Source organism: Conger conger, chromosome 9 (genome assembly GCF_963514075.1).
Source record: "Conger conger chromosome 9, fConCon1.1, whole genome shotgun sequence".
NCBI lineage: Eukaryota > Metazoa > Chordata > Actinopteri > Anguilliformes > Congridae > Conger > Conger conger.
This window is the reverse complement of record NC_083768.1, coordinates 48,451,233-48,466,916: the sequence shown is the minus strand read 5'-3', so window position 1 is coordinate 48,466,916 and position 15,684 is coordinate 48,451,233. Positions and strand designations below refer to the sequence as shown.

The 15,684-nt window shown below is 41.2% G+C and overlaps 1 protein-coding gene across 1 annotated transcript in view; it reads left to right on the top strand.

The window, feature by feature from the left end:
- The first annotated feature begins 1,125 nt into the window (after positions 1–1,125).
- Positions 1,126–15,684, top strand: part of slc39a4 (solute carrier family 39 member 4) — a 29,690-nt gene continuing 15,131 nt past the window's right edge. The window contains exon 1 of the mRNA XM_061255697.1: positions 1,126–1,138. The gene's annotated coding sequence lies outside the window, so the exon portion shown is untranslated. The remainder of the gene's footprint in view (positions 1,139–15,684) is intronic.

Here is a 15,684-nt window from a genome sequence, read left to right as displayed (position 1 = left end):
ACGATGGAGTTGTTTTGACACTATGCTGGTTGTAGATGATGAGTAGATTCACAGTTATCCTGTTTAAACTAAGCTAAGTGTTGGGCATGGCTTATTAATGGACTAGCTAGCCATTATGAGTGAACTGGGATTGAACAGTTACTTCAATAACTGTCACTTCTGAATTTCTCCACAAGGATATACCAGTAAACCATGCAGACAGCAAAGTCTATACATGTATTAACAGATTCACAGGATTCATATGTGTGTGATAACATTTTTCATTTAATAAATGAAATAAGAATTTGAAAAATGTGTTTTGTGTTTACTCGGGTTCCCTTTGTCTTACATTACATTTTGTGTAAAGATTTGAAATCATTCAGTGACAAATATGCTATAATAGAGGAAAACAGGAAGGGGCACTGTACATGAACACTGCACAAAGACAAAGCAAGGCATAATTTCATAATTAGTACAAATATAACTAATTATTTGTGTAATGCTTTGTAATAATGTGTAATCTCCATAGCTTACTTTACATCAAACATTGCTGCATGTCTATGTTGCCAAATCTATGCTTTTCTTTTCAGGGAAAAAAAAAAACCTGCATCAGAAATGATATCAGCTCCTTGTTGCCCTAGTCATGTATCCCTGCTAGAGGCTAACAGAGAGCAATTTGAGCTGTGCCCAGCAGGCTGGATCTAGTCGGGTCAAATACAGCTTGGCTCAAATGTAGCAGTGAAAAGGGGGCAATCGATGGCAAGGTCAGTCTTGTACCAAAATCTTGTACAAGGTCCAATACATTCAAATAAATATGTGCGACTCATAAAAAGCTCTCAACAAAATATTTTGCAGGTAAAATAAATAAAAGGAAAAGGATTCACATACAAGTACATAATATGTAAAAACAGACCCAATTACCTGAAGCATGTAGGAAAACATTATTATATCAGCAAACTGAAACAGTTTTTGTTGTCTTTCTCCCCAGGTATATTTGTGACCTATCTTTTTCTACACCTTCGCTCTGCTTTAAGAGTTTCGTAACTCTTTCCTTTTAGCAGAGGGCAGGTATTGTAATTAACACAACGGTGAACTACATTAACCAGGTGCAGTCATCAACGCGTATAGTTTCCGCCAGGTGGTCCCTTCTTCCGATCCGGTGAGTTCAGAGGGGAAAAGACTTTCGGTTTTAGCCACGCTTTGAGCATCCGTCTTTTTTGTTCCGGGGAAAAAACCAGATGCTTCCCTGCGTAATTATTTCCTGGGCTGCAACTGTGAGCTGACAAGTTGAATGTGCATCACTCTAAATTGCCTCTCTCCAACCTCTGGACCGGCACGGGCGGAGAGGGCCACAGAGGTGCCGCTGCTGTCTTGGCAGGCTAACGAGCGGTCAGGAACCTCTGGGGCTACTGCCATTGGCTGGGGCACTTGTCTAGCCTTCTGCATGGACATGTGTTCGCTTGACACAAACTGCACGGGACAGGTGCTTCACAGCAACACCAATTAGCCTAAACAGTGCGATTGCGGCTTTGGGAGTTTTTTTAATTGGGTGTTGAAAACACTGTGAAAATGTAATATAGGACTGCCGCTCGTGTGTTTTCAAAGATTAAATTAAATAACACGAGCGGAGTTATTTAGGAAATACTCCAGGTCTTGGGTTGAAGGGTATATTAAATATGCATCATCTGAAAATTCTCCGCGTATCTAAACAGGTTGTTCAGTGTCAAGGGAGTGATATATTTATGTTCAACGCGCATTTTGCTAAGAATAGCTTCAATTAATTGCACTAAATTAACAAAGGTTAAACAATCATTATTATGCATTGTAATTGTTCCCCATAAACAACTGGTAATTCTGTTCCAAATAACATTTAGTGGGTAAATGGTGCTGCATGCTATCAAATTGCAACCTGTGAAGCTTTGACAACATGACAAATGACAAATGATCTGACTGTGAAAATGAAGATTGTCCTTAAACTCAAAGATCCTCCACAAAAGGCTTCAGTCTAACACATTAATTACTCAAATGCATTATCGATTAAGGGTACAATAGGGAAGATTTTTGTGTTAAAACATTGTTACAAGAGCATTCTAAATCCCTTCCTATAGTTGAAAAAGGATCACTGACATGTTGACTCACCCTCTGCAAGTGTTTAAATTCTGGTTTCAAAATATACAGTTGACAGCCCGACAGAGTTTTTACACACCAAAACATTGTATAACTGTACAATAAGTCAAGCTCATTGGTTGAAAATTGGTTCTAATTGCCACAACCAATGGCGTTTCAACGTCAGCGCGTTTACAGAGAACTGTGAGGGATAAACAGTGTCATGATTTGATGGGGTTTGTTGCTGCTATTCTACTCTTGACCATTAGAAGTCCAAAATTACCTATTGTACCTTTAAGTTTATATGTACTAGTTGGATAGGACTGTTATGACTGTGGCCAAATGTATGACTATGGCCATCATATGACTACAACTGAAAAGAACAGTTATCTTATAATGGAATCATTATCTGAATTAACCTTACATATACACTGAGTGAGCACTTAATTAGGTAGATCTGTACACCAGCTTGTTAATGCAAATATTGAATCAGCCAATAATGTGGCAGCAACTAAATGCATAAAAGCATGCAGACATGGTCAAGAGGTTGGCAAACTCTAGAGATGGCTGTGTGTGAAAATCCAGGTGATCAACAGTTTCCGAGATACTCTAAGCCCCATTCTGACATTTGGTCTGAACTACAGCTGAACCACATCGGCATGCTTTTAAGCAATTTGTGCTGCCACATGATTGGCTGATTCAATATTTGCATTTATGCATGACAGTAAATGGAATTCAAGTTCTCTGTATTTCACCTGCACCATACAAGAGTGAAGATCATGAACTACTATCAAAATGACAGGCACTACAATACAAGTGCTATACAGAAATGGACTGAACTGAGGTTACCTTAGTCATTGCGCACTCTTATCTGTAATTGTGTGCAATTAAGCATATCACAGGAGGAAATCTCTTACATCCCGTAAGTGTAGAATCAGTTACATAATGGCCTACAATGATTGTACTTTGTTTAGGTGCAGGCAATTAAGGTTATTTCCTTGGAGTCACTGTCTTTTATGTTAGTATGATGGATATGTTTGAACTGAAATACGTCTGTCGCAACCCAGTCCTGCAGAGGGCATGCAGAGGGTTGCTGCAACAGTGAAGTTCCCCCTTAGACCTTTGCTTTTTTCTGTTATAGGTCAACCATCCAGCCTTTTTATGAAAACTGATATTGACAGGGCACCATCATAATAATTTGTAATGGATGCCATCTCATCAAGGCCTAGTATGAACGGGTTGCTGTGATTAAGAGCGATTCATTGGGTTTCATACTGTTGATCTACTCAATCTGTCTTCTTAAAATCACCGGTCAAGGAGGCCAGGGACATCACAATTTAATTGATGCATTTAATAGTTTAATTACTATACTATATACTATGTCTATTTAGATAGTCCATCTGTAGATTTTCAAGTATGTCTCTGTCAATAAGATTCAACTACTTTTTAACGGATATTCAAGCAAGTATCTGTATACAATTAGTTTAATCTGAAGTGCAAATCTGTAGATAAAAAAATAGTGTCAACAGACTATGAATTAATACTCAACAAAGTGCCAGTTGACTGTTTCAATGGACTATCAACAACCACTCAATAAACCATCGGTATACTGTGTCAGGTACCTGTCGGGTAACACATGAGCTGTAACTAACTTGTTACATAGACAGTTGTTTTCATTAAAATGTAGTTGAAACAATCTTGTTGAGAGTCAACAGAGACATTGTTGATATGTGACTGAAACTCTTGACATGCTGTAGATAATCTAGAGACTATCGAAAAAAGCTAGAGGTTCCTCATCAGTACCAAGGCCATGCTTATCAGTTCAAGGCCATGCTTATCATTAATAGTTCAGAAGGTTTATCTTTAATGGCAGGCATTTTATATAGCGCCTTTATCCAAAGCGCTGTACAATTGATGCTTCTCCATTCACCCATTCATACACACACTCACACACCGACGGCGATTGGCTGCCATGCAAGGCCCCGACCAGCTCGTCAGGAGCATTTGGGGGTTTGGTGTCTTGCTCAAGCTTCAATATGATGACACATAATGACAGTGGGGCAATGTAGTTATATGTATTGTTTGTATTGTTCAAGATTCCAAATATATAGATTGCGACTAAACATTGACCACAAACCATATATTATTTGGATATGGAACAAGGGCCTATATCCATGTGCAATTATAAAGACATATCCAGTCACCACCCACTCCCTCAAAAATGTCAAAAATAAAAATATGGCAGAAAGAATTTGTACCAAATACATTTTTGCAGATTTACAAAGCAATCATTCATTCAGGTTTTCTGAAAGAGAAACGCTCATCCTTATCTATTGTAACTTCCACTGGGAGGGTCCTAGACATGCCAAACTAAAAACAATTTAAGAATCCTCTCGATTAAGTGGTTCAAGTAGCGTTTAATTACTTATAAGGAGGGCAATTTATAGGTAATTAAAGCACCATTAACGGGCAGTGAATCTCAATTAACACTGAATACATATTTAACAGATAAGAACCTCTGTAAATTTTCCTCACATTTTTTTCTATCTAATATTGTGAAGTGATGCATATTACCTATGATAACAGGTTTAATTAATTTAGCTGACCTGCCCTGATGCATGTAGGTCAAATGCCATTTGCTGTTCAACATTTCCGTTAGCACGATTACGTGTTTACATAGTTACATAGTTGTGTGCACCAGCTACTTTCATTACTCTTTAATGAGTATTGTGTCCTAAGCAATGTTTTATTAGCCTATTTACCAGGTCATTCCCGCTCTGCATGTAGACTCAATGTGCATGTCTACCCATATGAAAGTTAGTAGTTGTCACTTCCACACCTGTAGTGCACATATTGTAATATACTTTTCACAAAAGTACATGTGTCACTTTAATTTATTGTATGCAAAAATTTCTAATATTTAAAAAAATAATTCAAATGTGTGGCTTTTCTTGAGATTCCATGTCTATATTTGAGAGCATATGTTCATTATGCATTAATCAGCACCTTTTCCAACTGAAAGCATTCATGACAAAGGCAGTCAGTATATCATTAGACATAAGCAATTCACAGCACAGAATTTCAAGAAATGTATAACAGATGAGACGTGGAAACAATAGTATGGGATCAGTACTTCATTTACTCTTTGTGCAACATATTTCATGTAAATTGTCATGTCATTCAACATTAACCTGTGAGCACTTATTTTTAGACCGGCCAGCCAGGGTATTTATTCGATTATTTTCTCTTTTGCTGCTGTAGCCTCTCCACTTTAGAGGTTTGACGCATGTTCAGAGATGCTCTTCTGCATACCACAGTTGTAATGTGTGGTTATTTGCGTTACTGTCATCTTCCTGTCAGCTTCCTGTCAGCGTTGACTAGTCTGGCCCTTCTCCACTGACCTCTCTCATTAACAAGGCATTTTTGTCCACAGAACTGCTGCTCACTGGACGTTTTTAGTTTTTTGCACCATTCTCTGAAAACTTTAGAGAATGTTGCGTTGACCATGTCTGCATGCTTTTATGCATGTAGTTGCTGCCACTTGATTGGCTGATTAAATGTTTGCGTTAACATGCTGGTGTTCAGGTCTACCTAATACCCTGGGGTAAACTGCCTCCAGGGCAGGCTGATTGGGGCAGCTTGTGTGGGCTTGGGTGGTCGGGATCTTTGCACAGGTCTGGGGTCCAGGTTCTGGTCACGGGCATAGGTCTAATCAGGGGATTCTGACATGTAAGCAGAGAGACATGTTGGGGAACTGGGAATATACTCCCAGAGTTAAGGAGCTGCGCCCTTATTATTAGGGCTTGGGAGAGGGCCAACAAGTTCTAGCGGTGTTCTATAATGAGACAGGGCTATCTCTCAATGATTATCTTGCTTGGGATTCCCAGCATTGTCCTGGGCACTGCTGTAGCAGCAAGACAACAATCCAAAGCATACCTCGTAATCAACCATGACCAACCAGACTTGGATATTATTGAAATTCTGGGGAGAGATCTCAAATATGCCGTACATGCAAGGAGGCCGAAGAATATTTCTGAGCTAGAGCTGTTCTGCCAGGAAGAATGGGAAAAAATGCCAAAAGTGAGAACTGAAAGGCTCTTAGCTGGCTTAAGCGTTTACACGCTGTTATAGTTGCCCTTCTGTACACTTGGATATTTATTATAAAAGGCTTTATACTTGCGAACTAGTGTAATTTATGGACTTGCTTCATGGTTACCAACACATTACTCTACAAAACCCGGTCAAACTGACCGGTGATATTTTGAATGACAACATTGTCTTTCAGGCAGAGGGCATTGTTTTCAAGGACCATATGTCCAGTAGCAGTCTCCTGTTCAGCTGCAATTATTTGCTTGTCTGCCACCACCATATGGCCTTTTCTCAACCGTATACTGTATAGGGTACAGTAAAATAATATTTCCCATTGTAGTAGTAATGCAAACGCAATGTCAAAGCAGGCTGTTTGTACAGCATTTGATGTATGTAGGACAGTATATGGTAATTGGTCCATTGCTCTGTGGTTGCAGTAGTACTTGGCAGCTTTCCCCCTTGAAGACAAGAATAATTGATGCAACTGTTGATCTGCTCATATTTGATTGAACCCTCATGCCTGCTTTTCTGAACATCAGCCCACAGTTTATTACATTATCCACAAACGTTGCCCTTATTTAATTTGCTATAGAGTATATTTCGTTTTTAAGGCTTGTCCAGCCCTCCCACCTCACATTCGCACACCCCTGCCCCTACATCTCACAGCTGCATCTCCTACTCCCTCTGCCTCCATTTTCTTTGATTTAAGTGACTAACCTGTTGTGTCGCTTTATGTGTTTATGTATTGAGTCAAAGATTTGGTAGCTCTGCATTTTCCCACACAGGGAATGAGCCTACACAGCTCCAAAAGATTTCTCTATATTTGGAAAAGCTTGAGATTATAGTGAGTAAAAGACTGAGGTGAGATACTGTTAAATGGTAAAAGGTGAGATACTGTGCATTTGTGTTAAATGTTGTGCAAAGTGTTCTTTCAATGTGATGGTTCTGTGAAAGGTGAAGAGAATCATTAATCATTTATAACCAGAAATAATTAAGAGTTCAGGGAATGCAGTTTTGTGCATGTGTATGTGTGTGTGTGTGTTCTTTGTAAGTGTGCATTTGTATGTATGTCTGTGTTTGTGTATGTGTGTTTGTGTGCATGCCTGAGTGTGTGCATGTGTTTGTGTGTGAGTGTGTGCGCGTCTGTATGTGTGTTTGCATGTGTGTGTGCCTGTGTGTGTGTGTGTGTGTGCATGTGTCTGTATGTGTATGTGTTTGTGTGTGAGTGTGTGCGCGTCTGTATGTGTGTTTGCATGTGTGTGTGTCTGTGTATGTGTGTGTGAGTGTGTGCATGTGTTTATGTGTGTGTGTGTGTGTGTGTGTGCATGCATGTGTTTGTATGTGAGTGTGTGCGCGTTTGTAAGCGTGTGTGTGGGTGTGTGTATTATGTGCGTCTGTGTTCCTGTGTGTGACAGGGGGAGTGTTCAGTGTTCCTGCTATCCCCCTTGCACACATCCATCGTGTCCTCTCTGCACTGACAGCGCAGCTGACTGTGGTTGCCACAGAGCTGTCTGTTTAGCATACAGTAGGACAGTGGGCTTCACACACACGGACAGCTTGCCACACGTTCAGCTCTCACAGGCCAGCCCCCGTCGGCCCAAGTACATCACCTCCCATCTGGGTGATGGAACGGTGGGAGCGGGTGGAGGCAGCCGGCCAGTTTGGGGGATATGTGGAAGGGAAGGGAGGGGGTAGTCCCCAAAGTCTTTGTCGCTTTTCTGTGACTGAGTGAGAGTGCTGCTTACAGTACTCATTACAAGCAATCCAGCCTAGTCAGACAAAGAGTGCGTGTGTGTGAGGTTGTGTGGGTGTGTGTGCATGTGTCTGTGGGTGTGTGTGTGTGTGTGTGTGGAAGAGTGTGTTTGATCAGCCTCACCATCCTCCCAGCTGGTGGTAAGCTCATTCCAATTGTGCCACCCTCCCCCATTTATTCGCTACCACCTCTCTCTTCCTCTTTGACATGTGAGACAGAGCTGCTGCTAATTAACTTAATCATCCTCTCCAGCCACTTTCTCCGGCGAACGCACACCAACAGCTGAACACCTCTGAAAACAAAGAGGAGCCCGGCACAATGCGTCTGGGAAAAGGGAGAGCGCCCTTCAGGCCCATCCCAATGCTAACAAACTTTCTCTGTCGCGCCCTCCCCGTTACGGAGGCTGGTAGAGGGAGAGGCGCGCTGAGATTAGGAGGCTTTCTGGAGTTAGCAGCAATACGCAGGAGCACAGCAGGAGGCTCGGCTTCAATCAGCAGAACCAGCGCTCGGAGACAGGGTCCCCGGTTTTCTCCTTGGTCATACTCTAGGGAAAAAAAAAAAGAAATAGATAAATAAAAACACTTTAAAATCGCTAAACGGATTAGCCGACACGCTTTATTTTCATAAGGGAAACTTCGGCTCGGGAAAGAAAGGGAGAAAGAAAGGGAGATAGCGAGTGGTACGCGGAGGAGGATATTTGATTATTTCGGGGGAGAATTCCGGGTTATGGTATCCACCGCCGATTCCTCCCGACTTGTTTCTCATCCGCAAACACCCATGAATAAGCAGCTGAGGTTCGATGAAGGCTCGACGACGGCTTTGAGTGTGATATTTCCGCCGCACTTCACAGCTTTAGCCAGCGCTTTTATTTTGAAGTAAGCGCCGGTGACCTTGGCCAGCCCGCGAGGGGGGTGGGGACGGGGACGGGGGGGGGGCGGGGGGGTTGATTTGTGTGCGCGAGGGGCTACAGGTTTACGGCGAGTGTAAAGGGCAAGACCAGCAGAGGGGACGGAAATAGAGGGGCCGCACGGGGGCGGGGGGCGGGGGGCGTCTGCGATTAGGGACGCTGTAGTGGACGCAGGAGCGAGGTGTGCAGATGCGCAGGCTCTCACGCCCCTGGGGGGAGCAGGCCGGTCACTGTCCCAGAATTCCCTGTGTCAGCAGGACGCTGGGATCTCCCCCAGCCTGCCAGGGAGGTCCACTCGCCGCCCTCACCAAGGGTCAGAAATTCAGCATGTCAGTCTCGGGATTAGCCGTCGCTATCCTTGGCCATTTAGTCATGTGTCTGATCATTTGGTATGGCATATTAAAGGAGTATTCATGTTGAAGGAATATCCATAAGATGCAAGAGAATCAGCATAACCTGAAAACGGGAAGCTGTTTGAAAACACTGCCATAAAAACTCTGGTATGTCTAATTAGGTTGCGGTAAAACAAAAGATAAGGAAGGCACAGTCTCCTTACCTAATGCCATTGATCTACACATCTGTGTACAACTGCCAGTTCAAATTAGAGCAGAAAGACAGCTCTTTGTCATAAATTATTCATAGCGTATTTAAGATATTCCGCAGGTACAAATAGCACCAGGGCTTTTGGACCTATTCGTTCTTTGCCTGGCAATCATTATGTCAGCTTTGTGACCACCTCACCCACAGGACACGTGCATTGTTCGTATGATTCAAGAGAGTCGTGTGAGGTTCCAGCCAAAGGTCTTCCAGCCATAGGTTATAACTTCAGCTTAACTGTAGTTACTATCAACCACTCAGATAAGTTGATAATCTACTGACCTTTTCTGCCTTCCATCATAGCCCATGACCAGGACTTCCAGCTGGGCTCCAAGGTTCCTAGGTATATACATTGTGAGAATGAGTTGTGTTAGCTGGGTTAACTGTTTCACAGTTAATGACACCTCAACAGTTTACAACCCACATGCAACACAAACATAAGACCCAGGTCCTTGTTTATAAAAAAGTTATTGGATTTGAATGCAATCATAAAATAATTTTCCAAGTTGAGTAAAATAATAATAACTTGATGTAAAAAAAAGTTGATGTAAATATCAAATGAACTTCAATTTCAATAATGCGAGTGCAGCCATGATGGAATATTAGTTGTCACATATGATGCCTTACAAATAGCACAACATAATAAGACATCATAAATAAAGCAAAGCTTGGATTTATCATGATTCTTGCTCTGTTCATGATTAAAATTAATTATCTATTAAATGTTTTGTGCAAAATACATGCAGTGCCTTCCCACAACCAGCAGGTAATTAACTTGTGTCCAGTGTAAACATAGAAATAGGATCACATACAGTGGGGTTTTTATAAATAACATGTATTCATGGTTTTCTGTTTAAGCCACTACTTAAGATACAATATTATTGCAAGACCATTTTATAAATGAAGCCCCAGTTCCAGAAGTAGTGCACAAGACCAGGGCCAAATACGTAATTCAGTAGTTCTCAACCCTGGTCCTGAACAGCCACAGGGTGTGCTGGTTTTTGTTCTTACGCAGCACTTAATTGATTAATTAATGCAGTTAATTACACAGTTAACTCACCTCACCTGGTTTCTTGGGTCTGAATCGGTTGTTGATATTAAGAAGAACCAAAACCAGCACACTGCTTGTCTGCTGTATTGGAACCTATGAAATAGTCTCAAAAAGAGCAACACCTTCTGGTCTTCTTAGTTTGCTCAATTGCATCAGGCAAGATCAATTGAGCACAGAGCAGTATTTTAATCCAAAGCAATTATGTATTTGACCCAGATCTGGATAGATAAATGGAAGATCTATCCAATTTTTTTTACTTCAAACCATCATATCACTGTCTAATTAAGCATTGGTGTAATTAACTTCTCTATTGTTACAGTGTAGACATGTTGATCAGAATGACATAGGATTCCTGTTACATATAATGCATATAATATTCAAGTTCAAGTCAATGAAAGAGTCAATGAACACTACATAATGTGAAGATACAGGTTTGAAAGCAAGGAATGCAACACAGAGCCATGAACACAGGACATTAATCTCCCTGTGCTAGTGCTATTAACCACTGGATATGCCACCTTCCTAGGTGATACATTATTTATTGTTGATAACAAATTTGGAGGACATCTTGTTATGCCATGAAACACAAGATTCTAAATTGTGAACTTGTCATCTTACACAAAGGAAACAGAGAACATCAAAATCTGGGCATGCTCATCATTTGAAAGGATAATATATTTGTAAAGCATAACCCATACATTTGCTTGGCATGTTCAGCTGAGTAACTGTGCACTGCTGTTATCATTCAATATTGACCGTGTCAAACATGAGGCCTGATCCACTGACCGATTTATTAACCGATCAATCCGTGAAGTATATTTTTGATTAGCCCTTCGATGACCAGATTTTAAATACTCCATTCTTTCACGATTATAAGTATCGCTGAAATATGTTTAATGTTGTTTGCGCTGGAGACTTTTTTTCTGCCCGATTTGACAATGAGCGGTGCTGGAAGTAATGTGATTGGCTGACTCAGAAATGAGGGCCCCAGATGGGCAGTGAAACGGACGGTCGCAGATTGACAGACCCGGCCCCGTTCGGCCAGCGAGAGACACAGAGCCGTGAGGCATCTTTTTCCCCTGTCGATGGAGTCAGAGCTCGCCAACCCACCCCCCACCCCCCCCCCCCCACAGCCCCCCCACTCCCCAACATTAAGCCACGCTGGATTACTTGAATTTTTAAATCAATGCTGTGGAAACTGCTGACCCATGAGATTAATTTTCACTGCATAACGTGTCACTGGCTATCTCTGCGCGCGGTTTAAACGACTTGGATGGGGCACTTGACGGCCAGTGGCCCGCCTGTCCTAAATTTCCCTCTCCTTCCAACCAGGGCGGACTAACTGAGGACCCTTGCCTTTGATTCAAGGGACGGGTACTGTCACAACCGCCTCCCCCCCCCCACACCCCCCCTTCTCCTCCCCTGATGGATCATTGTTGTGTAGTGAGTAACCCCCCTAATTACCTTATGAAGTGGCAGGGTGGAGGCTGAGTCTCTCTGAAGCTAATGATTCTGCTGTCTCGGCCGCTCTACCCTATTGTGCGGGGGTCCACCCCCCCCCCCCCAAGAGAGAGAGCGCTATCTGTTTCTTAATTTAACGCTTCATTTGTGATGGCTGTCGAACTAACTGTGTGTGCATGCGCGCACCCTCACGTGTATGCGTGTACCGGGGAGCAGGAGAGGGAGGGGACGGGAGTTGGGGATCTCCAGCCAGTATCCTCCACCCAGACACAAAGAATGCAATCATGTGCAACTTGGCACACTCCACTTCAGGGTCCTAGAAGCCCACGTAATTTGAAGATCATTAAGTGCGGGGGACAACCCGTTCAATTGTGTCTGGGGTGATGGGGGGGTCATTCACAGAGGCCACTGGGAAAATAATAAGGCTATTTGTTCAGTCACAGACAGCACAGTATGGTATTAAACTTGCTTTGTGTTGTAGCATATGGTACACGTTTTATTATTTTTCATTCTGATTGTTTCTTTTCAGTCAGGTCATACTTCTTAAAACTCTACTACTTCAGTTTCAGAGTAACAGAAAATAGAAAGATCCAAAACCTTGTTTAAAACATGCCATTAATGGGAAGATACTACACATAGAATAGGCCAAAATTTCTTATGTGTAATGAGGACAGAAGGGAATGAGTTTAGTTTTAGTTCAGTTCACAGGTTTAGATATAAGGTGACAGCAGTATCACAAATTATTACCTCCCAAGAACAAGGAGGATAGCTGAATTTGCAGCATAAACTACTAACTAAAGTTTCAACTAAATCCTAGGTCTCCCGAACAAACGCGTAACATTCTCTGTAGCGATCTCATGACACAACTACAAAAAATAATGTCAACGCATGAGCGAGAAACTCTTCTGACCGACAAGCTGTTTCATAATCAGCGCTTAGTAAAAGGGTAAAAGACTATCGTTGATGACAAGCAACAGTTAATGGCTTCCAAATAAATAAATAAAAAAAAAATTTTTTTTAAATAAAAAAATAAATAAAATAAAAAATAAATAGCTAAATAACACCGTGTCGGTCCCTTTTTAACTAATTTTGGATGCTCATTTAACTAATTCTGCGTTTCCCCTCCTTTCAGGCTAAAGTGAACGACTGTAATTTTATAGTCCTCCTTCCGGAAAAGATGTGTCAATCAATCTATTGAGGGGAAACAATTTCATAATGCTGCAATCTGCGGGGCATTCTACAAGTCTGTCTGCATTTTAGGAAATACGATTAAAGTCACCAAAACTATCAAGGAAAATCCTTTGGCACGGATGAATGTGCATTCATAGCCAATTGAATCTGAGTAATTGAAAAGGAAAATATTATAGTGCGTGTTCTGATGCTCCTCAGACCTCCTGTTTCACCTCCTAGTTCTTCAGTTTTAGATCTCCCTGGGAACACGAACCGAAACCTGGCTGCCCACCCAAACGAAGCTCGAAATAAGATATCTTCAGTAGGCCTACTCTGGTCGGATTTGAAAATTACAGCGGCGATGTGCTGTGGTGTGTGTAAATCGGTCAGGTGATTAATAACACCTTGGCACCTTGCAGGCCTCTGGAGGGCTCGTCTCCCCATTACATCCGCCGGATTGGCTAGCGCTGAAATCAGGCAGACAATGAGAGACGTTATCAACCTGCCGCAAATGGGCTCTAATCCCCGTTCAATGGTCTGGAGTGGCAAGAACAATCGACTTGTATACGAGGCTGCCTGAGAGAAGATTATTATGCACTTGAATATACTGAAGGACAGATACTGTCTTCAACAGAAAAAAAATGCACACTGGAGTAGACCGTTTTTAGAAACCGCGCCCACGCACAAAGTACATTTGTCAAGGTTTAAACTAGGCTACAAATAAATGAAATTGGTGTCCTCTTCAATTAAAACGACACCATTCAAATAAACACCACGTCTCCTGAGTATGTTACCAAATTTGACGTTTTTGCACTATTATTGTAAGCAGTAGGCTACCACACAATTAGGAGCCTAACACCGTGTTGAGTATGCTATAGAGTAGGCCATTTAATTGAATATAGTATGGCCAAATACATTTTTCATTGGATATATGAGATATCCAATAAAACCGTTACCTTTTATATACAGTAAACTAGCATACACACTTACTTGTATGAATTTTATTTAATGTGCATCGACACATATCTAGCCTACGGTTGATTATAACAACATGGGAAGTTTTAAATATGAGCTAGAAAGTACTTCATTACAGTTTTTACAACTGCTAACAAGCATTTTTCAAAACTGAGTTAACTTTTTCAAAACTCTTCATACAACTCCCTGCACCAACACACAGCTTGGTGCAACAGTTCATTGCATGGCCAAAATGCATTAAAACACTACAAACATGTCTCAAAATAAAATAATTCTATAAAACACCAGCACTAGTTTTCTTCCAACAAGAATACTTTTTCAGTCATAGCACAATGATCCAAAAAACACTAAGAACCAGTGGCATCACTATTTTCTGTAAGTATTTGAAGTAGTAAGTAATGTTCTCTTATTTGTATTTTGCCATGTGTTAAAGCATTACTTTGTTTACAGTCGTTACTTTAACTGACTGTCCGTTACAAAGCAGAATGGCACACCTGTATTGTATGGAATGTATTGTACAACAGTATATGCAACAGGGATAAGTCATAGGAATTCTGTCGTAAAGGTTTTATTGGCACATAGCCATTACAAATGAATATGAGAAAGCAAAATTCCAATACTCCAAACATCTCAAATTGACATTTACAGTGATAATCTTTTTGGAAGTCACAGGTACAGTCATGCTGTTTTTTTGTCTACCTGGTCTACTTTATTTGGCCACATGTTCTCATCAACATCACACCATATGTCCTCTTTTGCTACACACTCGGGAAAGAACCTCTGTGCATGCCTGATCCATCACCAGCTGATATATCTAGCATCCATTCTCTACATTGAATGGCACCACATACTGCTCTTCCTTTCTCCCTCCATCTTTGAGCCATTTGTCTTCCTCTTTCACCCACTTTTGTATTTATTCCTGGGTCCATCTTGAACAAAATCATTCCAAAGATGAAATTGAAATTCCCTCAACATCTGTGTAGGTCTCCAACCGAATCAGGTTTGATTGTTCCGTTGAAAAAGCAGTTCAAAATCAGAAGCATAATCTGCATCAACTATTATGAAAACTTTTTAGGGTCTTGAATGCATTTCAATATAGTATTTTGGGTTAGCAAATTGCTATCCACATTGCTATTTTAGCCTATATGTTAGGTTTTGAACTTGAGTGTATCAGTTTTTAAATAGTATGTGCAATTTGCAAATTGAGCTGTAGAAATCAACAGTTTTTTGGTGGTTGAGCCTGACTGAGAAATGAATTCAACGTTTTTGAAAAATGTCCATTGAAGGCATTTTTTGCCAAAGCAATGAAAATATTATTCACAGTTTGGTCCACATAGAGTGCTGTTGTGCTAACCGTGTGAAGAGTTTTGAAAACGTAAACTCGGTATTAAAAAATGCTTGTTAGCAATTGAAAAAAAAAAAAAAAAAAATGTAAGAAGAGCCACAGCTCCCCCATGTGGAAACTTTATATGTGGTTCATAGAATAATCATTATCTTCCCATCGCGGAAATGCGGCTTATGACAAATCAATGCTCCTGCGAGCGAGGAGTAAAAAACACCGGATCTGACAAAGACAACACCAGTGCCCGCCAAACA